The following is a 14,815-nucleotide window of genomic DNA, read 5'->3' as shown; positions in this document are numbered from 1 at the left end:
TTAGCTCCCCTGTAATTTTATTTGTCCAGCTATTAACTAAATATGTGGTCAGACTTTGATTAAAAAATGGTGTGGACTAAAAACCAGGATGGACATAGTAGCCCTCCATTTTTATTTACTCTACATATTATATTTGACTGAAGTCAAACTTTATAAAGTTTGACCAAGTTTAGGCCGAACACAACAAACCATAATTATTGAGAGAGTGCAAACTGTACATACTCTCATGCCTTTCCAATAATTGAAATTAAAATTCTTTATTTGTACACACTCTCACACGTTTCCAATAATTTGGCGCTTGTGTGGTTGTTCACATACGGGAGGGTAGTGTACCGCACGTGAAGGACAGGAAGTGCGGCAAGGACGCGTGGATCGTTAGTTCATTGGAAGTAGTAGTTTTCTTCACTGGTACGTTAAATAAAGAGTTTTGTTTCGTACTTACACAATTTAAAATGATTGTTATGGAGAGAATAAGAAACCACTCCACTATATATTAGTAGTATACACGAGTACTATATAAGTAGTAGTACTATATAAGCTGGAGCCTCAGCGCTTGTTCGCTAGGGTTTGCACTCTCCACACTCTCGCCGCACTAAATATATACTCTCACCTTCAATTGCACGCACACACATCCTAGCGGGCAACAAACTTGTGCCTGTTTAGATTAAATAATTAGATACTGACTATCTCCCTGACTCAAACAACTTCGGTGGCGGTAGGGATTTTCGTTACCCACTAATATCTAGCCAGGCCGACTCGGCGGACATCGGCGATCACCGGCGGATTCAATCACTTATGATCTTCGCTGGATTTAATCCGCAAGATAGAGGAGCGTGCAGCTCATCTTGTGGCCATCGAAGCACACCCTATTGGGAGGTGAGCTGATTGTTAATTTACTGATCTATCTGGCAGCAATGAGCTGATTGTTTCCTTCACATGCATCTACCACCTCATGCCACTAGTTTAATCCTTGATATTCCTAGTTTTCTACAAGCGATCCAAATTCTATCTGCCGCTGGCCGATGGATCAGAGAGCACAACACGATGTTGATTGGAATCAGAGGTCAACGCGATTTGTTCTTGAACTTTCTATGCATGCTGATTCCGTGGCTAGATCTGTAACATCTTCCTATCCATTGATCATAATCCTCTTACTTTGCTTCCAGATCTGAAGAGTGGCATATGAATATATGATCCCTTTCAGGAGACGGGTCTCAATATCGTTTGCCGACGTTAATTCTGTGAACGGAAGAATATTTGTGTGCTCTGTGGTTGTTTCTATAGACTTGTGGCCGACGGCCTCTAGAATGGAAGAATCAGTTCAGTGGCTTCTGGTGGTCGATGGAGGCAACATCACTCGCGGTGTGCTTGTTAATCTCCAACGAATTCTCACGGTCATATGGCCAGCGGCGCCCAGCTAGCCGTAAACCTGATTAGCATACTTCCTAATTACTCCTGTTAGTGTATAAATGATAAAATGTATAGTTTTGTGTACAACTGTTGTCTCGTGGTATACCCAACAAAAGGAGCAGTAGCTCCGATTGCTAAACTACTGTGTAGAAAACTACTAATTTGATTCAAGCTAGAGGATCCTACCTGTTTAGTTGTCGAAGAGTGCACTATTTTTCTGAAATTGCTGCTTTAATTTTCCATTTGTAAAAGGGTACATGCATTTCCCTGCTTCAACCGGTGTTTCATTTTGCTTCGCACAAGCCTTGTGTGCTTCGTGTCATATAAAAAAAGTTAGTACCCCCATTTTTTATATGGTTTCTTACTCTCTTATTTATGCTCTTGTTTGCTCAGTGCCATACAAATTATACCTGTATTTGCTCAATCTTCATTCTGAATACTCCTTAGTTTGTAGTTATTTATATTTCCAAGTGGATTATACTTCATTTCTAAGTAAACAATACTGTGAAGTATATTGATATAAATAGCATATGTTCCTTTACCCAAAAAAAGAGTCGCAATTTGTGGTATATACCCCATTAACAAACACCCCAAAAAAGAGTTGCAATATGTGGTATATACCCCATTAAAAAAACAGGGTATACTCATAGAAAAAGTATATGCTTCCAGACCAACATAGTAGTAATATATACTACTCCCTCCGTCCCAAAATAAGTGACTCAACTTTGTAATAACTATGTACTAAAGCTAGTACAAAGTCGAGTCACTTATTTTGGGACGGAGGGAGTACAATATAAAACATGTAGATACTCATATACAAAAGGTAGTATATACTCCTTACCAAAAAAGTAGTATATATTTGCCGTGCACAAATAATACATATTTGTATTAGAAAAAACTCTATAAACCACAATGCAGATAGCAGTATATATACTCTGTAAAAAAAGATTATGTTCTTCCATAAGAAGTTGTATATATATACTCACATACTAAAAGTATATGCTTCCAGACCAAAGAAAGGAGTATATGCTGCAATATGAAAAAAAGAAGTATATACTTACATAAAAAAGTTGTATGTACTCCTTGCCAATAAAAATTAGTATATATTTTCCGTGCACAAATAGTACAAAAAAAACTATATGTAAAAAAATATTGTACATATACTTGTATGTAGAAAAAGTTCTATATATACTACAATGCAAATAGCAGTATATATACTCCACAAAAAGATGATCTTCCGTAAGAAGTGGTATATACTACGTGCAAAATAGTAGTATACCTGATCGCAAAAAAAGAAGAAGTATATATCGGCCATGCATATCAGTCTTTTCTATAAAAAAAAGTGAACTACCAGACTCGTGGTAGACTTGAACGAGCGCAACCTTATCCATTTAGGAGGATCCCTCAAATATCTCCATTTGTTAATGCATGCACGCTATAGAAAATCATTTATTCAGTCCGTCTAACAGCCGATCTAACAACCACTAGCCCGTTTAGCCTATGAGAGTACATACACTTGGGAGTATAAAATATGAGTCCTATATATATATATATATATATATATATATACACACACACACACACACACACGTGCTGGAGGCCCAGCGTTTCTTTGCTAGGGTTTGCTATATTCATAGTCTCTCACCCTCTTCACCATATCTAAACAAGACTGTGTTGGCCTTTGTCTCTCCCCCCTCCCCTCACAGCTGGTGAAGGAGCTGTCCGATCCCGTCGCACCAGGAAGGGGAGGAGGTGCAACATTCACTCTATCGCCTTAGGCGAGGGAGGCAATGCACTGTCGGCTGCGCTATTCTCTTTCACCCAGCGCCTGTGCGAGAAGGCCACTGACCCCTTCATCCTTGTTGTCGTATGTAGTGCGGGCAGATCCGGCCTCCCACCACATGCCTAGCCACATCCCGACGACCCTAAGGTACAAGTTTCTTTGAAACCGTCATTGCTCTAGCTGCATGCGGATTTTTTTAGATTCTGTAGTCGAATCTAGGTCTTGTTTCAAAGAGGAAAGAAGGGTGCAGTGGGGTGGAGCATGAATCTAGGACGTGGTTCAATGAGGAAAGGAGTAAGGGAAAGTATTATAGACTGGCTATCCAGCTGCTTTGTTGGTCGAAAAGGGAAAAGGGGGTAACCTAGTACACATATCTGTAAGGAACCAATATCTTTGTTGAAAAGGGAAAGAAACTGGGGGGTTGGGTAGCTTTTGCAGGACTAGATTTGCTGCCTTCACATAGGAAAAAGGTTTAAAGAGAACAAATATCGGACCAATGCAGATATGCTACTTGGCAACATACTCTGCATCACCAATTTATACATGTGGACGCACATGGTGTTGGCATGTCCCATGTCCCATGTCCCATACAACTATTTTTCTATTGTTAATCTAAGAATGCTGCTGGAAAATTGAAGCAATGCCACTATTAAAAGTAAATTACATTTTTAACGAATGTTGTTTTAAGAGAATGTCGATGTTAATATGAATCAATGCAACCGATTTAGAAATGCTACTGTCCTACTTTGTTTTCCATCAAGATAAGTTAGATGCTTCTTTTTGTCACCGTCTGTTTCATCCTCCTTTATTGGCCAGTAATTGTTTCCTTTTTTGCCTTTGTTAAAAAAGGGATATCTATTCAACTTGTTGCTATAGCGAACTTATATGTCACACCGGCAACTTTGCTTGATTTTAGTGCAACTGCACAAAACAGGATTGGATTTCCTATTCGTGTTGGTAGATTCGTATTTTATCTTGTTCGTCTCATGAAAGGTCAGTACAGGCCTTCATCCACATGATTGTGCAGTGTGCTTTGAGATGTTGTGCTACTTGTATTGGTACTATTTTAAATAAATGTTGAATTGAAGATATTGTATTGCCGTCTTTTCCCATTAAGTAGTGAACTAAACTGGGACCAACCCAGACATCATGCTTGTTGCTTTGTTACAACAAGCTCTGCATCACCCCCTTTATAAGTAGATGGAAGCACATGGTATTGTTGGGCCCACTCTCCCCTGGAACTGTTTATGTTTTTTGTTAATCTAATGCCGCTGGTAAAATTAAGCAATGCCACTCTCAGAATTAACTAGTGAATCTTAGTTCAAAACTGCAGCACTTGTTAGGGATAGGCGGGATTACCATTTTTGTGGCCGCATGTTTCATCCTCCTTTATTGGCCAGTAATTCATTCCTTTTTTGCCTCTGTTAAAACAGGGATATCTATTCAACTTGTTGCTATTGCGATATTTTGCTTCACTACGCGAAACACTTCTGTTTTAAGAGTGTTTTGTGCAGTTCAACTTGAATGTCACACCGGCGACTTTGCTTAATTTTGGTGGAACTGCACAAAAGGAGATCGGATTTCCATATATGTGTTGGGATTTGTTTCAAATCCTCCTCGTGAGTTGTTTCAAATCTTAGTCAAGAAAGGTTAGTGCCGACTTTCATCGACATGATGATGCAGTGTGCTTTGAGATGTTGTGCTACTTGTATTGGTACTATTTTGGATAAATGTTGAATTGAAGCTATTGAACTGCTGTCTTTTACCATTAAGTGAGCAAAAATTGTTCCAACCTAGACATGATGCTTGTTTCATTGTTACAACAAAACTCTGCATCACCCCCTTTATAAGTAGATGGAAGCACATGCTGTTGTTGCGCCCACTCTCCCCTGGAATTGTTTATGCTTTTTGTTAATCTAATGCCGCTGGTAAAATTAAGCAATGCCACTCTCAAAATTAACAACTGAATCTTAGTTAAAACTAAAACACTTGTTAGGGATAAGTGGGAGTACCATTTCTATTAGGGATCAGCCGGAGTACATGTTTAAGAAATGTATTATTCGGATAATGTCTTTGTTATTATATATCAGTTACAGTGTTTTACAAATGGTACTATCATGCTTTGTAGTTCTTTCTACATGTTTAACCAAGGTATTGTTAAGATAATGTCTCCACTAAATGAATCAGTCACATTGTTTTAGGAATGGTACTTTTCTGCTTTATCGTTCTTTATACATTTCGAAACAAGGCATTGTTAAGATAATGTCTCAGTTAATATGAATGAATCACACTGATTGAGAATTGCTACTCTCCTACTTTGTTTCCCATTAAGATAAGATAGATCAGTAGATGTTTTTCTTCCGGGAGTACAAGTCATCAACAGTTATTTCTTAGTAATTGTTTCCCTTATACCTATTGTTGCTTAGAGGGATATCAAAATTAAAGCTCAGTTTTATTTTGACGATGATTTTAGTTGAACTGCACAAAAGGAGACAATGTGTCTAAGGCAAACTGCTGCATTAGTGGGTCAGGTTGGTCTTACCACTTTGCAGAAAGAAGCAGTCATTGTTTGCGCTACATTACAGAAGGAATGATCAAGAAGCTTTACAGAGTATTAGTAGACGTTGGTGACATGACTAGTCTGCAGAGAGCATGGGCAACTAAACAACACGTGGAGCGCAAAATTCACTCCACAAGGAAAGGTATGACCAAGTCAGTTGCCGACGCATCTGTAACAAACAAGGTCAGTATCGGCCTTCATCCACATGATTATGCTTTGTTATGCTGTGCTACTAATATCATTGTATTGTTTTCAATAAATATTTAACTCAAGCTATTGTATTTCTATCCATTCCCATTAAAGATAATGAAGATGATTATAGTTGTAAGCGTATGCTTAATAAACTAGTACCACTATTATATTCATCACACTTTTTCTGTATTTATGCAGACAGGGATGTTGAGCTTGATTTTAGTGGAACTGCACAAAATGTTCAGATGGTTCATGTCCTCCATAATACTTCATCATGCACAATACATCGAATGGTTCTCTAATCATCCGTCTTCACCATGAGCGACAGGACTATCTGTTTGAATGGAGCTACCAACGTCGGCCATTAAGAAGGGTAAGAAGAAAGACAAAAAGAGAGATGGCTGCTTTACTTGTGGTTTTGACGAACACTGGGCAAACAAGTGCCCAAACAAGTACAAGAAGCCAGGAAAGGACTCCCAAGTATGTCAATGTCACTCTAAGAAACAATAATGGGGCATCTGGGTATGGTAATCTGTTTACCATACTTTCAGTTTGTTAGTCCACCGATTGGTGGGTTGACACTGGGGCCAATATTCATGTGTGTGCTGACGTGTCTTTGTTTTCTTGAAAGCATATAAATACGAAATCCACGGGGATTCTTAGCTTGATTTTAGTGAACTGCACAAAATGTTCAGATGGTTCGTGTCATCCATAATACTTCATCATGCACAATACATCGAATGGTTCTTTGATCATTCGTCATCACCTTGAGCCACCGGGCTATCAGATGACAAACTGATGACAAACCCTGCCATTCCACAATCATAGGCATTAAATATTTTGAATGGGAAAACCTTGTCAAACTTTAATCATTGTTGTTAGCAAGAAGACATTAGTTTAATATATTGGAATTGGAAAACCTTGTCAATTTTTGCTCATTGATGTTGGCCAGGAGACATGCATTTCATATTTTTGAGTGGGACGCCCTTTGCTGTGAGCAACATCGATCGTTTGTTCCTATTCTTGTGTTCAGTTCAGAAGTAAATATTTACTATGATGAGATGCATAGTCACATGAATGTTGACTTATGTAGGGTATTTTAAGAGTTTGTTCTGAATGTTTTCTATGTAATGCAAGGCCTTGTGAGTTTGATTGCAAAGTTGAGCTTGGAATGCTATGGCATGCGGCATCACGAGCTGTTCACTGTGCCTCCTGAGAATAATGCTTCATATTGTTTTGCATGTTGATCTAATGTCTATGATTTGCATGTTAAGAAGATCATCCTTCTGTTGTTTCTGTGCTTAAGAAGTTCATTGTCTTATGTTTCATTCATAGCCTATACGACAACTCGGGTAGGTTAGAGGTGAAACCATATGATCTTCGGACCAACTCATCATCTTAGGCTATGATTGAATCGCTGTTTTCCAACCAAAACCGCTTGTAAAACTGACGCTTGTAAATTAAAGCAGATGGTCTTGGGCTAAGCGCTTGGTTGGGCGATTTCGAGTAGTAAAATATACACTGGTCTCTCAAATTACACGCGTAACTCACCGGTTTTCGTTACAGACCTCGGGCACTCGGTTTAATTAAGCCTGTATTTTTATGCGTTGTTTTCCAATGATGAGTAAATTACACTTGTATCTCAATACAGGTGTGAAATAAACCAGAGCTCCCAAGCACGGCCTTACCGTTTCATGTCGTCTTAGTCTCTCGAAGGTGCTCATAGGTATGCGATGATCCTGGCTTCCTGAATGAGCAGCGGGCGCTGTATCAAACCATCTGTAGGGCCCGCGAGGCCCTCTCCATTGTCCTTCGAGTTGTTGCGCTTGCCGTGGTGCTGAGCATTCTCAACATGGTCAACGAACATGAGGATTCAGGAGATGACTTTATTTTTACTGGATGACAGTAGGGACCCACTAGGGCCATAGCCGTACGTACGCAAGTTCCTCCTTATTATATACAACTATAATTTTTTTGCTTCCTCCTGGTTTCCTGACATCACGGTCCCACACCATCATCAACCTATATAGTCAATAATGAGAGAATTGCACAAGGAGCGGCCGACAGTTGGGACCCAGCAGCTCGAGCAATATTTGTTTTTTTAGGTCTAAGCGGATTTTTTTCATGAGCGATGTTTTTGTTGTTGTTCATAGGAGCAGGGTATCAACTGGGCGGGCTATGACCCATCTAGCTGAGGCTATTATTTTATGTCAACCAAATATCCAGCCGAGATATTATTTTTTCAAGGTGAAAATGGCTAGCCCAACTATACTTTTTTGCGGAATACCCAACCCAGGTCAACTTGTTATTCTCCACCCTGCTGGGCTGTAAATCTTTCCTATTAGGCCTAACAAGAAAATGGGCTTTAAGAAATTATAAATGGGATGTGATTATAAAAACTGGGTTGTAAATATACAAAAACGCACCAAGCAGGTAATTAGTTTCAAAAATATTATTGTCTGAATTTGGAAATTTTCATTTCATTACTTATTTCGCGCGCAGTATTTTTTTTAGATTTTTACCTAATACAAATTCATTATGAAATTATAGTTAATCTGACTCGAAATTTCGGGATAATTTTTTTTCGGATCCTATCAAAATGTGGGATTTTTGGTTGAATTCTGTTTTGAGAGGTTGGTTTAAATTATTAATCGTTGTCCTGGCTAGAAAATGGGCTGTAATTTTAACAAACTGTAAATGGGTTGTAGTAAATTCCATTAGAATTCAAAAATGGGATGTACACTATTACAAATCACAAATGGGCTATATGTTCCCTGCCACAGATGTGATGCTCACTTGTGGGCCTACTATTTTTTTGAGAATTATAGTCAGTGACGCGTACCGCCGGCTTGTGGGCCTACTAAGGCGTACGAAAGGCTTTGTAACCTTATAGTCAAGACACGATTCTAGCAGCAGTGGCCGTTGGATGTCCATCCAACGGCTGTAGTGCTTCTTCAATCTTGGATATTGTTTCTTCAGCCGCCCAAACCACCGCTGGAGGTACCACCTGCTACCGCCTCCCGTGGCCGGTTGTGTTGTCGCGCAGGCTTCACCGGCTCACTCTCCCAAATACCGTCCAGGCCATTCCTCTACTCACCAACACCTCCTGTTCTTCACCGACGACGGCAGCCTCACATCGCAGTCGAACCAGTAACCCTCGTACTGCCCTCCGCATGGGCATCCACTGTTGTGTCTTCGTCGGCTCTGGGTCGTTCCCTTCATAATAATCGCCATCGTTCACTGCGTTGGTTCTCTAGGCGCGGAGTGGTCAACTTTGTCAACAAACGACATCCATCGGGGACAGAGTTCTAGTGCCTTGTCCACAGCAAGGCACGGCGTAACTGCCGGCCAGCCAGCCGTTGGATCAGGGGGGAGCTCAGATGAGGCATGTACGTGGATTAGCTGACCGTAGGGACGCACATGGCCCATGGCCGCATGCAGCAAGTGCCCCCATATTATGCGAAAACAAATAATTTCTCCCCCTGACAGGTTTGACCCACCAGCTACATCTTCGCACGCAAGGAAATGCTTCCTTTATTATGCGGAAATAAAAAGTTTCCTCTCTATGACAGCTGGGGCCCACTAGCATTATTATGATCCTTTTCGTGAAAATATAGATTGTACCAAAGATCCTAAATTGTTTTATTTTTATTCTAACTCAAAAAAGAAGAAATAAAAAATACAGAAAATATCTTTGCACGCAAGGAAGTGCCACCTTATTACGGAAAAAAAATTATTCCCCCTGCTATCTGGGACCCACCAGATTTGTAGGCTCACTTGTGGGCCTACTAAGTTAACGCGTACGCAGGGCTTTGCCAACTTAGTCAATAAACAATTGTAGCTGCACTGACCGTTCGATATTAAATCCAACGGCCAAGCTGCGTCCTCAACCTCTTGTCTTGTTGCTCCAGCCTCCCAAACCTGCGCCCACAGTACCGCGTGCTCCAGCCTCCCATGGCCGGCTGTGCTGCCGCGCAGGCCTCACTGCCCGACCACACTACTATTGGCCAGGCATTCCCTCTACTCACCCACACCCCCTGTTATTCTCCGAAAATGCAGCCTCAAACCGCAGCCGAAGCAGTCAACCCTCGTACTCCCCTTCGCATGGGCATCCGCTGCTGCGTATTCCCCTGCTCCGGGTCATTCCCTTCCTAGGTCGCGTTGTCGTCCACCACCTTGGTGCTCTCAGGCGGTGCAGCGTCGTCAACGCGGTCAACGAACAATAGCCATCAGAAGAGGACTATAAGTGGAGAGGCTGACAGCTGGGTTGATGGCCGCACACATGGAAGTGCCTCCTTATTACGCGCAAAATAATGATTCCTCCACCTGACACTTTGACCTACCATAAGGGCCTCTGTATTTCGCAAAAAAATGTTTCCCTCCTCATAGCTGGGACCCACTGGCTTTATCTTCACACGGAAGGAACTGCCTTCTTACCCCCTGACAGCTGGGACCCACTAGGTTGAAGCGAAGGTAGCGTTATCTGTCCGGCCACGAACGTGTACGCACATAGAGGTCGATCGGTGTCTCTGCAGCGACATACCATGGTTGAGTAAGGAGCGACATGTATTAAAGTAGAGGCACCGATGAAGCATGTAACGCAGTCCTGCCTATATCCTGTACACGTACAGACGACCACGCTACAAAATAGTAAATATGGCTACGTACATACCGGCAGGGTCTCTAACGCGTACAGCGACTAATCTGTTCATCGGAAGCCAACCGGCTAGGTCGGAATGGAGAAACTGCATCGTGTTCATGGGGAGGAAACAAAATGCGTCGTGTTCATCTGGAGGCAAGGAAGTACATCATGTTCATTGGGAGCCAACCGACTTGGACGGAATAGCCGAAACGAGGTCTGCGCACCGCAGAACGGAGGAAATGGGCCTTCTGTTCGACCGTGTACGGTCAAAATGGGGTCCTATTCATCGAGAAGGGTCTGGCATACTGCAAAACGGAGGAAACAGACTTGTGTTCGACCGCGTACGGTCGAAACGGGGTCCTGTTGATCGGGAGGGGTGTGGCGTACCGCAACAGAAGAAATGGACTTGTGTTGGAGCGCTACAGTTGAAACGGGGGTCTTGTTCATCGGGAGGGGTGTGGCGTACCGCAAAACAGGACTCCACGGGCTACTGTTCATCTCCACCATTGACTGCCTCCACGGGCTACTGTTCATCCATCATCGACCTCCTCCAGCCTCCAGCCTCCACCCACAACTGTTCATCCACGGGATCCTGTTCATCCAGCCTCCACCGCTCCTCCACCAGCTACTGTTCAACCAGCCCTTTCCATGGTGTCATGTTCAACCACCCCACCACGGGCTGTTCATCCAGCTGTGACACCCCCGATTCAATCATACACTAATCATGCACGCAAACGTGTACGATCAAGATCAGGGACTCACGGGAAGATATCACAACACAACTCTAAAAATATAAATAAGTCATACAAGTATTATAATACAAGCCAGGGGCCTTGAGGGCTCAAATACAAGTGCTCGATCATAGAAGAGTCAGCGGAAGCAACAATATCTGAGTACAGACATAAGTTAAACAAGTTTGCCTTAAGAAGGCTAGCACAAACTGGGATACAGATCGAAAGAGGCGTAGGCCTCCTGCCTGGGATCCTCCTAACTACTCCTGGTTGTCGTTAGCGGGCTGCACGTAGTAGTAGGCACCTCCGGTGTAGTAGGAGTCGTCGTCGACGGTGGCGTCTGGCTCCTGGACTCCAGCATCTGGTTGCGACAACCAGAAAGAAAGGAAAGGGGGAAAAGGGGGGAGAAAGCAACCGTGAGTACTCATCCAAAGTACTCGCAAGCAAGGAGCTACACTACATATGCATGGGTATATGTGTAAAGGGCCATATCAGTGGACTGAACTGCAGAATGCTAGAATAAGAGGGGGATAGCTAATCCTGTCGAAGACTACGCTTCTGGCAGCCTCCGTCTTGCAGCATGTAGAAGAGAGTAGATTGAAGTCCTCCAAGTAGCATCGCATAGCATAATCCTACCCGGCGATCCTCTCCTCGTCGCCCTGTTAGAGAGCGATCACCGGGTTGTATCTGGCACTTGGAAGGGTGTGTTTTCTTAAGTATCTGGTTCTAGTTGTCATAAGGTCAAGGTACAACTCCAAGTCATCCTGTTACCGAAGATCACGGCTATTCGAATAGATTAACTTCCCTGCAGGGGTGCACCACATAACCCAACACGCTCGATCTCATTTGGCCGGACACACTTTCCTGGGTCATGCCCGGCCTCGGAAGATCAACACGTCGCAGCCCCACCTAGGCACAACAGAGAGGTCAGCCTGCTGATCTAAATCCTATGCGCGCAGGGGTCTGGGCCCATCGCCCATTGCACACCTACACGTTGCGAGGGCGGCCGGAAGCAGACCTAGCAACCTCCATTACAAAGGAAGTCACGTTACGCGGTCCAATCCAGCACGCGCCGCTCCGTCGCTGACGTCAAGAAGGCTTCGGCTGATACCACGACGTCGAGTGCCCATAACTGTTCCCGCGTAGTTGGTTAGTGCGTATAGGACAGTAGCCAGACTCAGATCAAATACCAAGATCTTGTTAAGCGTGTTATTATGAAGCAACCGCGAACGCCGACCAGGGCCAGGCCCACCTGTCTCCTAGGTGGTCTCAACCTGCCCTGTCGCTCCGCCACAAAGTAACAGTCAGGGGTCGTCGGGAACCCAGGCCCACCTCTACCGGGATGGAGCCACATGTCCTTTCAGCCCCCACATCGGGATCACTTGCGGGTACTCAACGAGCTGACCCGACTTTAGTCACCATCTGTATAATATGTATGTATGTATAGTATATACCCGTGATCACCTCCCGAGTGATCACGACCCAATAGTATAGCAAGGCAGACTGACAAGAATGTAGGGCCAATGATGATAAACTAGCATCCTATACTAAGCATTTAGGATTGCGGGTAGGGTATCAATGACTGTAGCAACAATGACAGGCTATGCAACAGAATAGGAGTAACCGAACAGTAACATGCTACACTACCCTAATGCAAGCAGTATAGAGAAGAATAGGCGATATCTGGTGATCAAGGGGGGGGGGCTTGCCTTGTTGCTCTAGCAAGAAGGAGGGGTCGTCAACTCCGTAGTCGAACTGGGGGCGCCGACAATCTCGGGTTCTACCAGAAAGAAGTAATGGAGAGGGAACATAATAAATAACAGAGCAATCAAAGCATCACAAAGTGTAACAAGGCAATACGCGGTGTCCGGTGTGCCCTAACGCCGTAGTAGGTGACATCGGCGAAAGGGGGAAACATCCGGGAAAGTATCCCTGATGTTTCACGTTTTCGATCAGATGAACCGGAGGTGAAATGTTGCAGGTTCACTATGCTAGGGACGCGTGGCGGACAAATGGGCTGTGTATCTAGATTCGTATCGTCGTTCTAAGCAACTTTCATGTACAAAGTTTTCCCATCCAAGCTACGGTTTATTTTATATTAATTTTAAAAGATTTAAATCATTTTTAGAATTTTAATTAATTTAATTTAATTCAACATTATCCAAAACAGTGTTTGCTGACGTCATCATGACATCAGCATGACATCAGCAGTCAACAGAGGTGTTGACTGCTCAAACTGACGTGTGGGCCAAGTGGGACCCACCTGTCATACATTGTTAGGTTGATTAGGGTTTAGGTTAAACTAATTACTGTTTAAGTAAACTAACTAGTTAACTAGATTAATTAAACATAATTAATCGACTAAATAATTAATTAATTAATTAATAATTTATTTTTATTTTATTTTCCTTTTTTTATTAAAACGTTCTGGGGGAGGGCCCCCTTGTTAGTGGCCTAGAGGCCTATCTGGTTCGGGCGTGGTTGCTGGGGCGGAGCCCCGTGAGTGTGCGGGCAGTTGCGGGCGCCCGATGAGGCGGACCGAGGCGCCGACGGTGGGGCACTGCGGGGGCGCCGGCGGGGAGCGGCTTGGGGCCAAGCGGCACCGGGCGAGCCGGCGGGGCGCGCGGGGGCGAGCCCTTCTGCGCGTGTTGGCGCAGTCAGGAGCAGGGGGTGTGTCGCGCGGGGAGCACGGGCTGGGGACCCCCGGGGCACGCACGGGGTGGCCGGTGCATGGGCACGGACGTGGCTACGGAGGGGTGAGCACGGCATGGGCGATGGGGTGGCCTATGGCGACCGGAGTAAAGGGGAATGGAGCAAGGGCGGACGAGGCCTCACCGGGGCCCTGTAGTTGTGCTTAAGTCGGCTTGGGGAGGGGCCAGGGAGGCGGTCGGCGATGGCGGGGATGAGGCGACGACGGAGAGGACGACGACGATGGAGTACGGCGAGGAGGATGGGGACATCACGCGATGGGGAGGAGACGAGGTCGAGGCGGATCGCTCCGGCGGAGAGGAGGTCCGGTGGCCCTGGTCCGATGGGGAGGCGGCGTTAGCGAGGTAGAGGCAGGGTGGCGGCGCCCTCGGGGGCGTGCGGCAGAGGGGTGGGAAGGGGGCGCTCGTCAATTGGGGGAGGGGGCGCTCGTCCCTGATCCAGATCGGGACGAGGAGAGAAGAGACGTGGGGAGTGGGAGGAGTGGGTTAGGGTTCGGTGTCCCCTGGGGGTTAGTAGGTGAGGTGGGGTGGGCCGGTCCGGCCGGGCCGGCCTGTAGCTAGCTGGGCCATTCAGCTCAGGGAGAGGAGTTCTTTTCTTTTGGTCTTTTTTTAGTTTTGTTTTCTGTTTTCTTTTAACCTTTGTATTTTCTTTCATTATTTCTTTTCTGTTTTAATTCATTTAAAAGTATTTAGGCATTTTATAAAATTGTGTTTACTTCACCATAATTACCGATGCAATAATTGACATAGCCCGAACATTTTTATTTTAATATTTGAAAACTTTTGTCG

The 14,815-nt window shown here is 44.2% G+C and overlaps 1 long non-coding RNA gene across 1 annotated transcript; it reads left to right on the top strand.

Annotated features, from left to right (window-relative positions):
* Window positions 1-566: 566 nt before the first annotated feature.
* LOC123134180 (uncharacterized) lies at window positions 567-1,762 on the top strand. The gene is made up of 3 exons (XR_006465557.1): window positions 567-876; window positions 984-1,063; window positions 1,167-1,762. It is a non-coding gene; the product is annotated as an uncharacterized lncRNA (long non-coding RNA).
* The last annotated feature ends 13,053 nt before the right edge of the window (window positions 1,763-14,815 follow it).

This window comes from Triticum aestivum, chromosome 6B, assembly GCF_018294505.1.
Source record: "Triticum aestivum cultivar Chinese Spring chromosome 6B, IWGSC CS RefSeq v2.1, whole genome shotgun sequence".
NCBI lineage: Eukaryota > Viridiplantae > Streptophyta > Magnoliopsida > Poales > Poaceae > Triticum > Triticum aestivum.
This window is presented reverse-complemented; position numbering and strand designations above follow the sequence as displayed.